This window comes from Malus domestica, chromosome 15 (assembly GCF_042453785.1).
Source record: "Malus domestica chromosome 15, GDT2T_hap1".
Taxonomy (NCBI): domain Eukaryota; kingdom Viridiplantae; phylum Streptophyta; class Magnoliopsida; order Rosales; family Rosaceae; genus Malus; species Malus domestica.
In genome coordinates, this window is record NC_091675.1 from 56,062,011 (window position 1) to 56,079,462 (window position 17,452).

At 33.1% G+C, this 17,452-nt stretch overlaps 1 long non-coding RNA gene across 2 annotated transcripts; it reads right to left on the reverse strand.

Moving 5' to 3' along the window:
- Positions 1-10,523: 10,523 nt before the first annotated feature.
- Positions 10,524-12,064, reverse strand: LOC103400871 (uncharacterized). Of its 2 annotated transcripts, none has more exons than XR_001785855.3 (4): positions 11,882-12,064; positions 11,447-11,525; positions 11,203-11,346; positions 10,524-11,077 (listed from the first exon to the last, which is right to left on the reverse strand). It is a non-coding gene; the product is annotated as an uncharacterized lncRNA (long non-coding RNA). The 2 variants fall into 2 exon arrangements; XR_011576680.1 differs by having other exon boundaries at positions 11,801-12,064.
- Between the last annotated feature and the right edge of the window lie 5,388 nt (positions 12,065-17,452).

The following is a 17,452-nucleotide window of genomic DNA, read 5'->3' on the forward strand; positions in this document are numbered from 1 at the left end:
AGTCGACGGGGCCCGAGGGCTTTGCAATTTTTTATTTTTTTTTTTTTGAGAGAGAGAGAGAGAGGGGGTTTTTAATTATTTAAACAAACAAAAAAAATTATTATTTTAATTGCTTATTGACAGGGGGAGGGTTCCAAGGGTCGAGATGTAAATGGTAATTACTGTTCATTAATGGTAATTACTGTTCATTAATGGTAGTTACTATTCATTTAAGGCAGTTACTGTTTAATAGGGTGGATTGAATAGTGGATTGCCAGGGGGAAGGGTTCCATGGGTGGAATTGCTCAAGAGGGCCAATATGGCCGCGTGAGAGAGTGATAAAATAAGGGTACGTTTGCTGATTACACCAGCTTGTGAACGTTTTTTCATTTTTCATTCGGGATTTTTTTCGTTTTTTCTTTTTCGTTTAGGGTACGTGGAATATTACCCCTGAATTTTTATTTTTTATTTTTTATCACTTCGATTCTTGTTTTTTTATGGCTTACTAGCATATGGGCACACACAAAATGTGTGAGAAATTTTTTGGGGTAAATTACATAATATCCTTTAGGTTTGAGATCTATTACAACCTCATACATCGTTAAAATATTTCACTTTAATACCTCACCTAATATTTTATTTCAATATAATACATCTGTTACATTTTTCATCCATTGATCCATTAAAAGCTGACATGACTGCCACATTTGTGCTGATGTAGCACCATGTGGCCAAAAAAATAATTTTTTATACATTAAAAATATTATAATATTAACCCTATTTAAAAATTTAAAAAAATAATAAATAATAAAAAATAAAAAAAAAAACCCAAACCCATAAATCCTTCCTCGCAACCCTACATCCCACCCCCACCCTTACCCATCTCTTCCTTCAAACCCCAATCATTTCTCCAAACAACTATCAACCCCCCAAAATCCCCATTCCTGCCAAACCCCAAGTCCCCTATTGTTATCATAGGTAGAGGACTCACCACCGCCACCCACCTCAACTCCTAAAACACCAATTTCCTCCTCCTCGAAGCCTCTGAAGCCGTCGGCGACAATGTCCGAACTGATGTCGTCGACGGGTTCCCTCTCGACCGAGGCTTCCAAATCTTCATCACCACTTACCCATAAGCCCATAAACTTCTCGACTACCAATCCCTCAACCTCCAAAAATTCTACTCTGGCTTGACATCACCACATAGAATCGTGCTCCCTAGCTTGACATCTTCATACTCCTGTAGCAGCACTGCGTGGGTTGCACCTTCTCCTTCACCTCGTTGTAACCTCCTCCCGATGTCGACTCAGACAACGCTGCTCCCTGAAGCTCTAGTTCTCCACTCGTGGTTTTTTTTATCGGTGCGGCCAAAGCTCAAGAATCCGGGGAGCAGATCTACAGATTCAAATGCCTTTGCCTTGCTCAGATCCCGCTTTTTCTCTCTAATAATGGCTTTCACGAACTCATGGACTTCAGATACGACAGAACGAAGGCGCTTTTCCGACCTGATTCGGAAAGGGAAGGCGGTTTTCTTGATGTATAAAACCATGTCGATTGCCTTTAGCTGGACGAAGGGTGGGTTTTTCGTTTTCTGTGTTTTATTTTTATTTTTTTTAGAAGATTTTGGTTTTTTTTTAATTTAAAAAAAAATTACCACGTTGCACACATTTGGCAGCTATGTGGCACAAATGTGGCAGCCACATCAGCTCTTAACGGATCAATGGATGAAAGATGTAACGGAGGTACTATATTGAAATAAAATAGTAAGTGGTATGAAAGTGAAATGTTTTAAAGATGTTGTATGAGGTTGTAATTGTCACATCCTGGTCCAGTCCCCCACCATATCTTAGGCTCGACTCTACCGTAACATGATATTGTTCGCTTTGGGCCCCGACCACACCCTCACAATTTTGTTTCTGGGAACTCACACGAAAACTTCCTAGTGGGTCACCCATCATGGGATTGCTCTCGTGGAAACTCACTTAACTTCAGAGTTCTGATGGAACCTAAAGCCAATGAGCTCCCAAAAGGCCTCGTGATAGGTAGAGATAGGAATATACATATAAGGCTTAGAGGATCCACTCCCCTGGTTGATGTGGGATGTAACAATCCACCCCCTTAGGGGCCCGACGTCCTCGTCGGCACACATCTGGCCAGGGATTGACTCAGATACCAAATTGTGCAGATCTTCCGGATTGAGTTACATAGGATTGTGGACCCTACCGTTGATCTTTGACCAATGGTTGACTTTTGGTCAATGGGTCTCAAATCATTCTAGAACGTTCTTGGGATGTGTTTTATGTAAGTTACGTGTTATATTGATAAGAGTTCTAAGACGTGACTAAATAATTGTTCTAGGTAAGGATCGTTCGTGATGTCTCGATATTCATGCTAGGGAGTCATAGCATAGACCTCAGGTGAGTAGGTCTTTTCCTTTTTATCGTATATATATATATATATATATATATATAATTGATAATTCCACAAGCGCTTTTAAATTGAATTATGCATTTTATGCCATATCATAATCTAAAATATTATGATATGGTTGAATTTTAGATTGCATTATGGCATATCCATATGCATATTACCTACATATTATTGTTGTGAATGCTTTGAAATGCTAAGGTGAACGCGGGACGCGCAGGTAAGTTCAAGTGAGTTTATGATGTTATTTGAAATGATTGATTGATGACATGACTATATTTATGTTTTATGCAACTCTGAAATTGTCGTATAGGTTTCAATAGACAACTCCAACATTGTCATACAGGTTGCAATAATAGGCAACTTCGACATTGTCGTATAGGTTGTAATAGGCAACTCCGACACTGTCGTGTAGGTTGCAATGATAGGTAACTCTGATATTATCGTACAGGTTGCAATGGGCAACTCCAACACTGTCATACAGGTTGCCCATGAGTCGTACAGGTTGTATTAGGCAACTCCGACTCATGTGTTATCATAGATTGATTTATGAGTCGTATAGGTTGCGTTAGGCAACTCCGACTCGTGGGTTATCATAGATTGATGAGCACCTGATTTTATTATGTTGTTGCCGATATGTAGTGATTTTGGATTATTTTTGGATTTAATGTTGATTTACATTTGACTTCATACTTATATGTAGTATGATTTCCTGGAAATTATACAAGTAGAGCGAGGGGTTATATCGTTTAGAAGGTCTTTATTAAAGCTTTATACTCAGGCCCACTCACTCTTGTTTTTTTTTTATCCCTCAAAGTTCTAGTAGCTTAGTTTTCGTATCGATGAGGATTCGTGGCAAGTCTTGGTATTGGAGATTACCTTCGACGGTATGATTTTCAATCCACTCTACTGTACTTTACTTATACTCTGACGTTACATGTGAAATGGGTTCATTCCCGCTCACAGCGCACTCTCGTGTTTAGGCATTTTTAGGTATAAATTTATTCACATATTCCACATCACCACACTTTATGGCTTCGTCACCTTCCAGGTATCGTCCAGCACAACTCGATTTGGAGTCCTAGAGGACAATCCGGGTCGGGATGTGTCAGTTTGGTATCAGAGCACAAGGCCTTTTGGGAGCTCATAGCTTCAGGTTCCATCAGAACTCCGAAGTTAAGCGAGTTCGAGCGAAATCAATCCCATGATGGGCGACCCACTGGGAAGTTCTTATATGAGTTCCCAGAAACAAAACCGTGAGGGCGTGGTGGGGGCCCAAAGCGGACAATATCATGTTATGGTGGAGTCGAGTTTGGGATATGGTGAGGGCCCAGGCCGAGATGTGACAATAATAGACCTTAAACCTGAGGGGGTATTATGTAATTTACCCAAATTTTTTATTTTTGTTTTTTGAAATAGAAGAAGAGAGGAAGAAAATGATAGAGAATATAGGAAAAGGTGGACGGTTGAAGAGGCTTTAGGCGAGAGAGTTGTAGAGAGAAGTCCAGGAGAGTTGATAAGAAAGAAACAGGAATGAAGAGAAATTTTAAATAAAATCTGTTAGTATTACATGGCTATGATGCTCAACTAAAAAACTTTTCGATATAGAAGGAGAGAGGAAGAGAGGATAAAGAATATGGGAGTGGGAATTTTTTTTTTTTTTAATTAGAGATATGTTAGAATTACATGTAAGTGAGGCTTGGAAAAAAAATAGCAAAATTTGGTTATATGAAATTACATTTCTACCTCATATTTCTTATTTATGTTTTGTTTTAATTAGATGGTTAAACTGGTAATTTCATAGAGTTTTAGTTGACAATGAGTGTTTTATTAAGAGAGCTGTTATTCCCACCCCAATGTCTTATATTCCCATCCACCTTTTAATGACTTTTTTAATTACAAATTTGTCCATTTGTAAAATGACTAATAAGGACCTTAGTTACCATCTTTTGCATTATTGCTTTTTTTTTTATAAAAAATAAAAAGAAAAGTTTGGGTTTGATAACTCTTTGACTATTTGTCTTCCTTAAACCCTAACTCATCATTCCCATCTCTCATCATTCTCATCTCTTTTCATTCAGATAAAGCAAAATCATTTAGAGAAAGCATAATTTTTTGTGTGCAATTTGTTAGGAGTTGTCAAAATTCTGATTAACCTTTATGTCCATCTGATCAGGCAATTCAACAGCACGGCAACTCGAACTTGAATCATTCATCAAATTGATTCCTATTTGAATGTGTTGTATCTACGATTTCGTATTACGTTGTCGTACAATTTGGCAATAATGGATATTGTATCGTGATCAATCGAACTAGAAACATGAAGCATGGTGTTGTAATTAACTTGACTAAACTCAATTCGATGAAACAACGAAAACATGAATCAATTAGAAAAATAAAACAACGTGACTTGAGAAACGGTGAAAGTGCAGCATAGAAAGCTGAGTTGAAAAAAAAAAAAAATATATATATATATATATATATAAAGGGTTATTTTAGGAATAATAGTGGGTGGGGAAATAACATTTTAATTTTTAACATTTTTATAATGGGTGTAAATATAACGTGGGTGGGGAAATAAGACAACATGGTGGGTCTAGCAACTCTCTTTATTAATTAGTAGAGATTAGTTGAAATGCCCCTTAAAACTGCCATTGAGTCTCAATTTACTCCTTGAAACTAGTTTTGTCTCACTTTGCCTCCTGAAACTGATATTTTCAACTCTTTTGTCTCACTTTACCCACTTCTATTAATGGAATGTTAAATTTAAGGGTATTTTAGACATTTCAGTTTTACACATTTATTTACTCTAGCCTACACACTAAACAAGTCTGAATTTTATTTTTGACAACTCTAATCCAAACGCATAAATTTTGGGCATTTTTAAAAATAAATTATTCAATAAATGGAAAAATTTCGAGCAACAAATCATTGTATCAATCAAAATAAGGGTTACATTTGTTCATAGAGTCATTTCACTTGCAAGACATCCATGATTGGCTCGAAACTTTGCAATTGAAAAATATTCATTACAACAAAATCATTATACCATTAAGCTATCCTATCCAAAATACTTCTCAAACAAAAAAAAAAAAATCATTTACAACAAATGTGCACAATTTGAAACAAAAAATTTCACATTGTTAAGCATTGATTCCACTAGGCATGAGCTTGTTCAAACTATGCACATTTGTTTTAAATATTTTTTTGAAAATATAACTTTAGCCCTTAAAACTTAATTTTCTCTACATAAAACCCGACATAGGTGTTTTACTTGAATAAAACCCATTGACTAGATTCCACATCAACAAATTCATTAATTATGTTTGACTTTACACATTTAAAAATTCTGAATGCCTAAAATACCCCTATTTGAATTTTTTTTAAATTTATTGATAAACCATGTTTGGATGTTTGATGTATATAATTAATGTCATGCTGATTGTAAGGAAGAATTAATGAGTTTACAAAAAAAAAAAAAAATCACTAACGTTAAAAATTCATTGCCTAATATATAATAACATAAAACATGTCTAATATATGTTATTATACATGCTTAATTAAGTCAATAAAATTATATTTTACATATTAATGTAGATAAATTATTTCACATACACATATATACATACATATATATATATATATATAAAATTCATGTAAAATAATTGACCTACAAAAAATAAAATCATTTGATTCAAACAGTGCACCTACTATTAAAATTTTAAAATGTGAGATTGCTTAAAAAAAACATTTACCCAAGATATGTAAAGTACATGAAAAATAATTTACCAACATAATAACAAACCTAATATATGCAAAATACAACCAAAATAATTTACCTACATAATAAAATGTGTCAAATATATATATATATATGATATTGATACATACAAAATAAAATACCTACATAACAAAAGAATGCTATTTGATTCAAAATTAATTTACTTACAAAATAAAACAAGGTTATTTGATTCGAAGTTAATTTACCTATTATTTGTACATATCTTATAATAATAAAATGTGTCAAATATATGTAATAATATATGAACAATAAGTTACCGACAAAAATAAAAGATAGTTATTTGATTCATTATTAATTTACCTACAAAATATATATTATTTGCTAATCATAAATTTACATATATAGGTAAGACGTATAGTAGTACATATTGGTAAATTATATATATATTGAACTTATAGTAGTACTATATATATATATATATATATATATATATATATATATATATAGACACACATACGTCAAAAGTATATAGTACTACTTTAGGGGTAATAGTATGTGCAATAATTATTTGTTCATTATAATTGGGTTTTATTTGGATGTTTAGAATTATGTGGGTTTTTATCTAGGGAATAAGAGTTGCAAGGGTCTATATCTAAAGAACCCAATATTTTTTTGGTTTGGGAAGTCTTTTGGATATGATAGCTGAATGGTATAATGATTTTGTTGTAAATGATTGGAATAGAGAAATGCATGTTAAATGTACCTATAACGGCGTCCAATTATCAGAAAAGGAATTTCCAAAAAACTGGTTAACAAACGGCATTCAGATCAAGATCCTATTTCCCTTTTGTCTTAAACCTTGGCACAAATCTAAGCTACGAGCCCCTTATAACGATCCAATGAAAAGCAAGGTCAAAAAGATGATTTTTGTTTTTTTTTTAACAATTTTTGGAATGGAAGATGAACTACCTTTTTGTTTCCCTATCATTGGAACCGTAGTAGGGTTCTACCCATTTATTCACTTGACCAAATTCAATTTTTTTTATTACATGACAAGAACTTAAATAATTTAAATAAGGTTCTGGACCTATTCGGTAAGAATAAAATATTCTCAGAATTATCCATATTTTTCGATTGCAAAGTTTTGAGCCAATACATGGATGTCTTGCAAGTGAAACGACTCTATGAACAAATGTAAGTTTTGGTTGATACAATGATTTTGTTGCTTGGAATTTTTCTATTGATTGAATAATTTGTTTTAAAAATGCCCAAATTTTATGTGTTTGAATTAGAATTGTCAAAAATAAAACTGAGACTTGTTTAGTGTGTGGTTAGAGGTAAATAAATGTATAAAAACTGAAATGTCCAAAATACCCTTAAATTTAACAATCCATTAACAAAAGTGGGTAAAGTGAGACAAAAGGTTGAAAATATCAGTTTCAGGAGGCAAAGTGAGACAAAACCGGTTTCATGGAGTAAATTGAGACTCAATGGCAGTTTCAGGGGGCATTTCGACTAATAAGCCTTTTTTTTATTTATATTAAGAGCTAGTTTGGTATTATTGTACTATTTAAAAAATTGCTTCTGTTGTGTTATAAGAATAAACAGTAGTAAAATAAAGTTGTTGTGTTTGGTAATTTTTTTTTTTGTAAAAGTGCTTTTAACAAGAAAAACAGTGTATAAGTATTTGATAATTTTTTTTTATATAAAATTGTTGTGAATATGTTAAATGACTGAAAAGAATATGATATTTTAATGTGATATAATAATTGTCAAAGTGAATAATACATTTAATATTCTAGATCTTTAATAAGTTGTTTTTTTAAAGCACTACAACCTAGGGGTGAGTTCGATTTCATTTGGTTCGGTTTTCTACCAAAACGGAAACCAAACCAAAATTTCGGTTTGGTTTAGTTTGGTAATATTTTCTTCCGGTTTTATTCGGTTTGGTTATGTTTAGTTCGGTTCTAGTTATTAAGAAAACTGAAAAAGTGAGAAGATAATTGTACATATACAATATCATATATTTAAAAAAGAGGCTTACATTGGTGTACTAATAATCTAATAATTCATCTCAATAAACTGACTTGCAACTATAACTACAAGTCTTAAACCATTTATGGCTTTTTTTTTCCAAATGAAGTTACCAACTACAAGTCCCTGTAACAGAAGTTTCACATAAAAAACAAAAACAATGACTAAGTCAGACTAAAAAAACAAATGAACGAAGGTTCATAAAAAAAAAAGGGAAAAAAAAAAACAAATGTAGGTGTCTGTGTTTTTTTTATCTACTCTATGGATTTCAAATAATGTCGTGTGTAATTAAGTGTGAAAGGATTCGGTTCAGTTTGGTTTGGTTCGGTTTCCAAACCTCTAAAATCGAAACCAGATCAATTAAGTTGGGTTCAGTTCGATTTTTTCTTTTTTGGTTTGGTTTTTTTTTTCTTCAGTTTTTTTAACCCACCCCTACTACAACCCCAAACTAGCCCTAATTAATGGAATTTATAACTTATGTAACTTTCTATCCATTTTGCCGTTAAAACATGTCACATGTAGGGATATTTTCAACAATTAACTTCATGGGGTTGGCCATAATCCAATTGGCTCCAAAATAATACTTCCTAAGTCAATATGGCGCCAAAATTGGGGTTTTGTACAGTTCCAGTTCGGTAAGTCTCTCCATAAGCATTTGAAAAATTAATATTTTAATAAATTAATATGAACAACACACCTACTTGCTAACCTACCAAAAAAAATCTTTAAAACTCATTGTAAATGAAAGACTAGATTTTTGCATAATTTCTACGCATGATATTTGTCATTTCTTAAAGGTTAAAAACAAGCACAAATTTCTATGCAAATTTGAACTCACTATCCTCCATCTCTATCACTTAATGTAGATATGGATCCCAGCAATCAATTTTCACTTCAATTCTTCAACAACCCTTGACAAAATCAGATTCGAAATCAACTTCTCCCTTTCTCTTCATGACCTGACTCTAACGCTGCTAAAAATAATATATTTTGTCTTTGTACAAGTTGATTCTAGCGAGCCATAGGAAGTGAGTTGACAAAAATATCCCTCCACGTGAGGGGTGTGTGACATGTTTTAACGGAAAAGTTGATGAAAAGTAACATAGGTGGTAGATTTCAACAATTAAAAGAATTTAAGTGGTAAAACAAAAAATTGAAAATTCAGGTGATATTGGCTTACATACTTGTAAGTTCATGTGGTACTCATGCAAATCCCCTTTTCTTTTTCTTTTTATTAATACAAACCATAAGATTTACTCAAAAATGTTAGGAAGATCAACTATTTAGACTAAAATTTGTAAAATATATGATAAGGTTGTTAATGATTGAATTATTACTTAAGTGTTGATTAACACGCTTATTTTCTATCGGTGACACATCATATGATTTGCAAATTTGGTCAAAAAAATTTGTCTACCTAGCATTAGTCTTTAAACTAAATTCATCTAATTACAAGGAGAGAAGGTTTGACCATTTGATGCAGTGAGTTGAAGAGAAATGGTCTTAATTAACCACTTCCATATCACCATCAGAGTTATATCTAATAGTTTTGTAGTTAAGTATGCAAGTTGGATTGAAATTTCCGATTTCGGCATGAAAAATTTGTGATCTAAACTAGAAAATTTTCGAATTCAAAAACTTCAAAAAACTTGGATAGAAATTAGAATGCACTAGTCACGAATGCCTCGGTGATGCCGCAGGATAAAAAACCATACTTGATGTGTATTACATACAAAAGATAATACTTGATATGTATTACATGCTATTTACATACAAAGATTAATACTTGATGTGTATTACATACAAAGGATAATACTTGATATGTATTACATGCTATTTACATACAAAGGTTAATACTTGATGTGTATTACATACAAAAGATTTGATAGATAGTCTTATTAAAAAAACGTATGAAATCTACAAACAATCAGATTGAGATACATAAGCTTGATATATGCTTACCCCTCTTGACTTTGAACTCGTTTGCATACTTTACAAAAATTACAGATTAAATTAAATAAAACAAAATTTCATATGGGTAATTATCAAAATCGAAACAAAATCTAACCACGTTGATTGGTTATATCATTTGGTATTAATAACCATGTACAATGACAACATAACAATCTTTTGCTTATAAGTTTTAATTTCAAAACACAAACAATTCTGAATTGTCCAAGACCAAGTATAAGCTCAAAATTGTCACAATTTGCCCTACATATGACCCCAATGCTTTCCCTATTGATGGGTCTTGGGAATGCTGATTAGTATACATATGATATAGAATTTTAATGATGGTTGTACATATATGTGTAAATGGAGTTGTAAATGATTTTGAACATATGTGTAAACACAATCTGAATAAACACAAAAGTTTACGTACAAATTACACAATAGCTAGTAACAATGTTTGTAAAAGATATCAGAGTTAGGTCAGCAACTAATTACTAATCAACACTAATATCTCTTTCAATGTGCAGTTAAGTTTAACAACCTATTAGCACAACACATGTGAGATTTCATCACAAAATGTCTCAGTAGTGGAACCACCCATCGCACACTTATATATCATACATTATTTTGTCAAGTTTTCTATGTGGACTTTACGTTGTTCAACAATATTGTTACTTTTTACTTTCTACCCTTTGATTAAGATGATTCTTTACCTCGGCAGCGGCAAAAATGGCAGGAAAATGGAATGTGATAGATGAAATCCTTCTTGAAGCACTTTGATTGAAAGAACTCAACAACTTTTTCCAAGGACTCCTCCTCCTCTTCCTCATATTTGTCAGCAGCTGCCAATATATCCTTCACAGCACTCTCAATCTGCACTCCATATTATGACCCTTTGATCTCCTTGATCACCACAACCCTAATGAATTTCTCAACAGGGGGCTACATGCAACGCATAATTTGATCAATGAACTAATACCTTGACCATTTGGCCTGACACATGTTTATCAAATTGGTATTAGGCTATTAACCAAATGAAATATGATAGATAAAGATAGAAACTTTACCAGAAATAAGAGCATCAAAGAAGTCATCATCTTCTGCAAGTTCATTTGCCTATTTGGTCTTCCATTCTTGAAGATGTGACACAATTTCAGGGTCCAAGTAAACCCCATGTGTTGTGAACTATTTGAAGAAAAAGTCGGTAATTCCTGTGATAACCCCAATTTACCCATAAATAAATTTTCAATTTACATTGCTAATTAACCCCAGATATGCAATTAATTAGCATGTGAAAGATGATGGCTTTACCTTGACCTAGCAGAGATAGAGGCTTGGTGTTTTGATCTGAGGAGGAAAAGGGATTTCATCCACCCAACTTCAATGCCTACTGCAAAACGAAAAGATAAAAAATTTAGTCATAAAAAATCCACCAAAAAATATAAAATTAAATGGGATAGTAAACATTACCCCATAAAAAATTGAACTTCAAACTGAATTTCAAAATCAACATTGACGAAAAAAATGATCAAAACACAAAACAAAAAAACTCAATTGAGAAAGAGGTATGCAAAAATCAAGAAAAGAATTGCGAAAATGGGTATTTGCTGGAAAACAGAGACTTTGATTAGAAGCTAATTTAATTTGAGGGTGTACAGTAATTACCCTCGCCGGACCCATAAAAGGTCAGAAAGGCCTGAAATTGGCCCAAAAAAAAAACTCTAATTTTCGTTAGAAAAAAACTACCGCAAGCTGGGCTTATGGAACTCTTCGATTGATGGGTAGGTTTGAGCATGCAAAGCTCGAATGTTGTTGTTGGGATTGTCCTGAGTTGAATAGTTGTGGTTGCAGGCTGGCCGCCACTGGAACACATATGAAAATGGTGAATTTTGGGTTTTTTGTTCGAAGGTGAGTCAAAGATCAGGTAGAGGGAAGAGAGAAGGAGGAAAGAAAAAGATATACATATATATATATATATATATATATTTTCTGAGACAGTGGTAGGAGAAGTAATAACACAAATTTGGCAGGGGCAAAATAGGAAGCACACTGTGATTATGAATAGTGAAACACTTTGTTTTGGGTTTTAGTATATATTGAATTTTGAAATTTTTTAAGTTCTTAATTTTCAATTTGAACTTATTTTGATAAAATAATTGAAATATTATAATTTTGTACAGTTATTTACTAAACTTTTTTGTTTTTTTGTTTTAAGTTTTGAATACATTTTATTTACAATTTCTATATTAATCATGGACTTGTATTTTAAAAATAATAAACATCCTAGTATATTATAAAATTAATTAAAGGCATATTTGGATACGAGTTTTCAATGTTTTTTTAATTGAAGCCTTATTGGTTTTTATCTTTTGATCAAAGTCTGGATTTATGTTCACCTCAGCAAATTAGGATTAATGTATGATACTTTTTAATTTTTAATTTTATAATTATAATTACCTATATTTAGAAATAAAGAAACTCATAATTTCAGATTGAAAATATTACAGATAGATTAAACTCTTAAAAATCCTCATCATCCTAATCTTCACCATCATCAATATCAGCCTTAAAACGAGAACCTTGAGGAATAATGCTAGCGCAATTAACCAATCGGCTAGAATGCCGGTCGAAAATTTAAAAATCAATACAAAATTATGGTTTGTCATAAAAAAGTATGTACGTGTAAAATTAGTGTATACATATATATAACTATAGTCTAGTGATATTTTTCTTCACTTGTAAGTGCAAGGTCTTTGATTCGATTTTGCCAAAGGTAAATTTGAATCACATTATTATATTGGCATATTGTGATGCTTAGCCCACTCCTCACCCCATTATTGTAGATAATATTGTTTGTTAAAAAAAAAAACTATGAATACATTCATCAAATCAACGAAAAAATAATGTACCACGAAACATTGGTATTCTTCAAATCCAAAAACATGGGTACATTCTCTAAACAAAAAAAATGTACCAAGTAACATGGGTACATCTTCAAAGAATTAAACCGTACATGGATATCTATGAGGTTTATTCTATGACAGAAAAAAAAAAAAAACATATAAGTAAACCTCACGTGGATTCATGTTTTGTACCTATGTCTATAAGTGGGTACAATATTTACTGGCATACGGATACATTCTATGACAGAAAAAAAAACATATGGCTAAGTAATATGGGTACATAATATAAACATAAAATATTTAACCACTTATAAACATAGGTACATAACATGAATAGAGAAATATTGTGCCCACTTATATATGGATACGCAATATAAATATATTTTTCCCAGTTATTAGTTTATAAGTTTTTTGGTTGATTAAAAAAATGAACAAAAGATATAAGAATTTAGTTGTATTGAAAAGGTAATTAATTAGGATAATAATTAGTTATTTGAAATAAAGGAGTTAAACATTCAATTAAATTATTATTTATAATAAAATGCTAATGTGGAAATAAGTCATACGACTTTAATCAAAAGTTTTAAGACCATCTTCAAAGGAGATATCAAATCCTAAGTGAATGGCGCGCAATCAAATTTGAACGTAGAAAGAAGTTGCAACCAATATGCCAACCCGTGGATTAACATATGAATTTTTTGCTGTCAAATTTGACATATGAGAAAATGTGTTGTCAATTAATTTTTAAATTATTTTATTGTGTTTATCCCCTTAATGCACCAATTATAAAATTTGAAAATTTATTTTAATCGATTTTTTCTTTTTAAAAAAAAAGGGTCGTAAAGATATCATATATGTTGGAACTAAATTCATGAACATCCGTGGACGGAGGCGAAATCTTGTCGGACAAGCCCATGATCTCTAATGAGAGGAGAATGGGATTGATTCTGGGGTGTGGTTGAATCTGAATATGACTGCCTACATATATCTGGGAAGGAGAATCAAACCACGGGTATTGTTCTAATAAAAATGGTGTGAATCATCCTTGATGAATAGCCTATGGTGGGTAGTTAAAGAGATGAGTTCTCCATGGATGTGTCTATGTGTAGACGGCAGTGTAGGGACCTCTGTTTGGCATATGTGTATTGTAGAGAATATTAGACTTAGAAAGAAGTCTGAGAGAGAGAGAGATCTTGAGAGTCTTTGTAGGGAAAATAATCCTCATCAAATAGAGAGACTATTTAGGAGGAAATCTAGGATAAGGTACCCAATCCTCTTAGGATCATGATTATGTTGCCTAATCCCTAAATATCCTAATTTTACTTGAATTAAGGTTTCTTTACTTGGGAGGCAAGTAATTTTTAAATAGGCCTAAGCCTAGCTTGCCCAACTGTGCTTCATGAACCATGAGTATTCTAATTCTTCTTGCCTCGTGTCCTGGGCCCAGAAAATCACGGTCCCAGAAAATCATAGTCCCATATTTGCCCCTAACTATACTTCTAAGAGTGCGCTTCGCTTCAAAGATGGATAATTACCAACGAACCACATGTAAATCATCTCAGGATAACTTTTCCAAAATGGCCTTCGAAGGACTTGCGCAATTCGGAGCTAACCAAGTCCGGCTAGTTTTGCATGTTTGTCTTTCAAAGATTCAGTCTTTTGGAGTTTCGAACCATATTGTATACCCTTGATCGGAGTTCTTGATGCATAGCTGAAGAGTTGGATGCGAGGCAAAATGTTCTTATATATTTATGGAAGGACTTAGATGCCTTAGGAAATATTTTACTAAGTTTATTTTACTCAAGTCATTAAGCATGTTAGAGTACAATACTTGGAACTTTTTTTTATTTGCTTCTTAATCGCGGAGTACAGTTTAATTCGTCAATCTTTCCAAAGTAAGCTAACTTCAAAGTAAAGAATACTGAGTTGAAACACGAGCAAGCCTGTAGATTGCGACAAAGCTTGAAGCCCCCCCCAATAAGTATCGTTGATTCGAAAAAAGTCACATCTCAAACTTAGTATTTATAAAGATTTTCACTATGATAATTGGAGTATCACCTTACTCCGTCACTGGGTCTAAAACCTCTAAGAAACCTTTTACCCTACACTTGTAGTAATGCATTAATTAGATTATGGATGAGAAAGTGTTGAATCATACTTGGAATGACCAGATTTTAATGTCAATCTGACGTGTTTGAGTCGTCTTGTTTGTTGATTCCGTTTGTTCTTTCACCTTAGCCCCATTTTAGGACAGAGAATTTTAATAGAGAATGTGTAACTTAGAAGAGGCTTCATTCTCAGTCTGAATTGCACATCCATCCCTAGTGAATCTTAAATGAAAGTTCGTTAGGGACTTGGTTGCTTGCATGTGAGTTGGAAACATCTTTAGACTCTTATTGTCAGAACCTATGTGTCAGACTTGAGTGTTTCTGATCGGACTACACTTAGCTAGCTTGGCTAAGGCACTTTCGCATAAAATTCCTCTTATGGATTTAAGCTTGCCTTTTCTCTATTTATGAAACCCTAACTGCCAAATCTTCTTCATTCGTTAAACACCAATCATTAGGAAGTAAGTTTGCACTATTTTCATGGTCTTGCATAACGTTTCAAATCCTTATATAGTCATGTTTTTAGGATTCTCATCAGTTTCTTCCTTCAAATGTTTGACTGGAGAAACTAACTGGTCATGGAATCCAGATTTCACATAACCATCATTGTCATATCATCTGCATTGGTTATGTTGGCTCTCGGTGCCACAAAGTGAAGAGCTCAGGAGGAGCTACCACTTCATGAAGACCGAAGGAGTTCATTTCGTGTAAGGTAAGGTTGCACAAAGGTAAAGGTGCTCCGTAGATAGGGATCTATAAATTAAGCTTATATGGTCTGTGTATAAACCTTGTTTATACTAGTGGATTGGACTTAATGGTGTGTCTCCAGTTTTTTAATTCAGATGTGGGTTTTTTTGGCCAAAAATTCTTTCTGTTGATTATTGTTATTCTTGTTCACATATCTTGTTGATTTGCATGTAACTCATTGACTCTAGTGTTAGCAAATAGATATGTTTTTTCAACTAAGTTTTACAAAGTTTAAATGTGCACTGAACAGAATCTTTGTTAACTAGGGTTACATTAGTAAATCAGGTATAATTGTTTATGTTTGGTTTTGGTAAACTAACAAATATGATCTTAGTCGACTCATTACGTTGACTAGTCAGTCAAGCATATCGAATTTTAAATTACAGGATATTCTGCCTAGTACCAATTTCAGTTGTTGTCAGAGCATTGCTCTAAATATACATAGAGTGATATCTGGGAGACTGATATTAGGTGGAATCACATCATGGATCGTGAACATGCTTTTGTTTCTTGCAATTCTCCTCTATACTTTGATGGAACTAATTATGTTGCATGTAGTGAAAAGTTTCAAATCCTTTTAAAAGCTCAAGACTTAGTTGCAATTGACGATCTTACCCTGGAATGGAGGGCACCATCAAGAAATGTTAATGATGAATCTGTGGTTAAGTACAAAGGTGAATGAAATAAAGGAGAAATTACTTCTGCCATGGCAAATAGGAAAGCAAGAAATGCTATTGTTTCTACCATTTCATCTAATCAGTTTGTTTATGTTCGTTACAAGCTCAGAATACTTCATGAAGGTGACAAGCTAGTGAGAGATCTAAAGCTCCAGATGACCCTTTCAAAATCTATGGATTTGAGAATGCTCAAGTCTGAGATTTTTCTCGATCTTTTACGATAAAGTTGAAATGTTAACAAATGAAACCTTGGGGTTAGGGAAGCCTATTGATGAAACAACCGTTGTTCAAAAGATTTTGAGATGTTTGCCTAAGAGATCATGCAAAAAAGGTTGCCATTCAAGAGTTTCAGGACCTAAACGAGATCAAGCTAGGAAAATTGGTTGGGAAACTCATCGTTTATGAGATGGAGCTTGACATGGATGAAAGTGACTCCAAGAAGAGAAAAGAAGTGGCTCTTCAAAGTGTTGAGAACTGTGAGGTTGTTGGTGATGTGTGTAGACAGACATCAAAAGATGATCTTGCCCTGTTTGTCAAACAATTTAGAAGAATTCTTAAAAACAAAGGAATACTCTAGATGGTTTGGTGAGTCATCAAACAGTCGGGACAAATAATCTATTAGAGTGAAGCACATAGGGTTCGCTAGCAAAGGAGACAAGGGCTTGTCAAAGGTATCTGGCCCATGCTTTACATGTGGGGGAAGTGGGCACCATGCTGCTGAATGTGCTAACACCAAATTCCTTGGACAAAAGCATGAAAAAGCAATGATGGCTACTTGTAATGATAATGATGATGAAGATTCTGTTTTGTCTGACAAGTCATCAGATGATGAAGAAAATAATGTTGCTTTTGTTGCTTAAATGCAGGAAGTGTCTCCAAGTG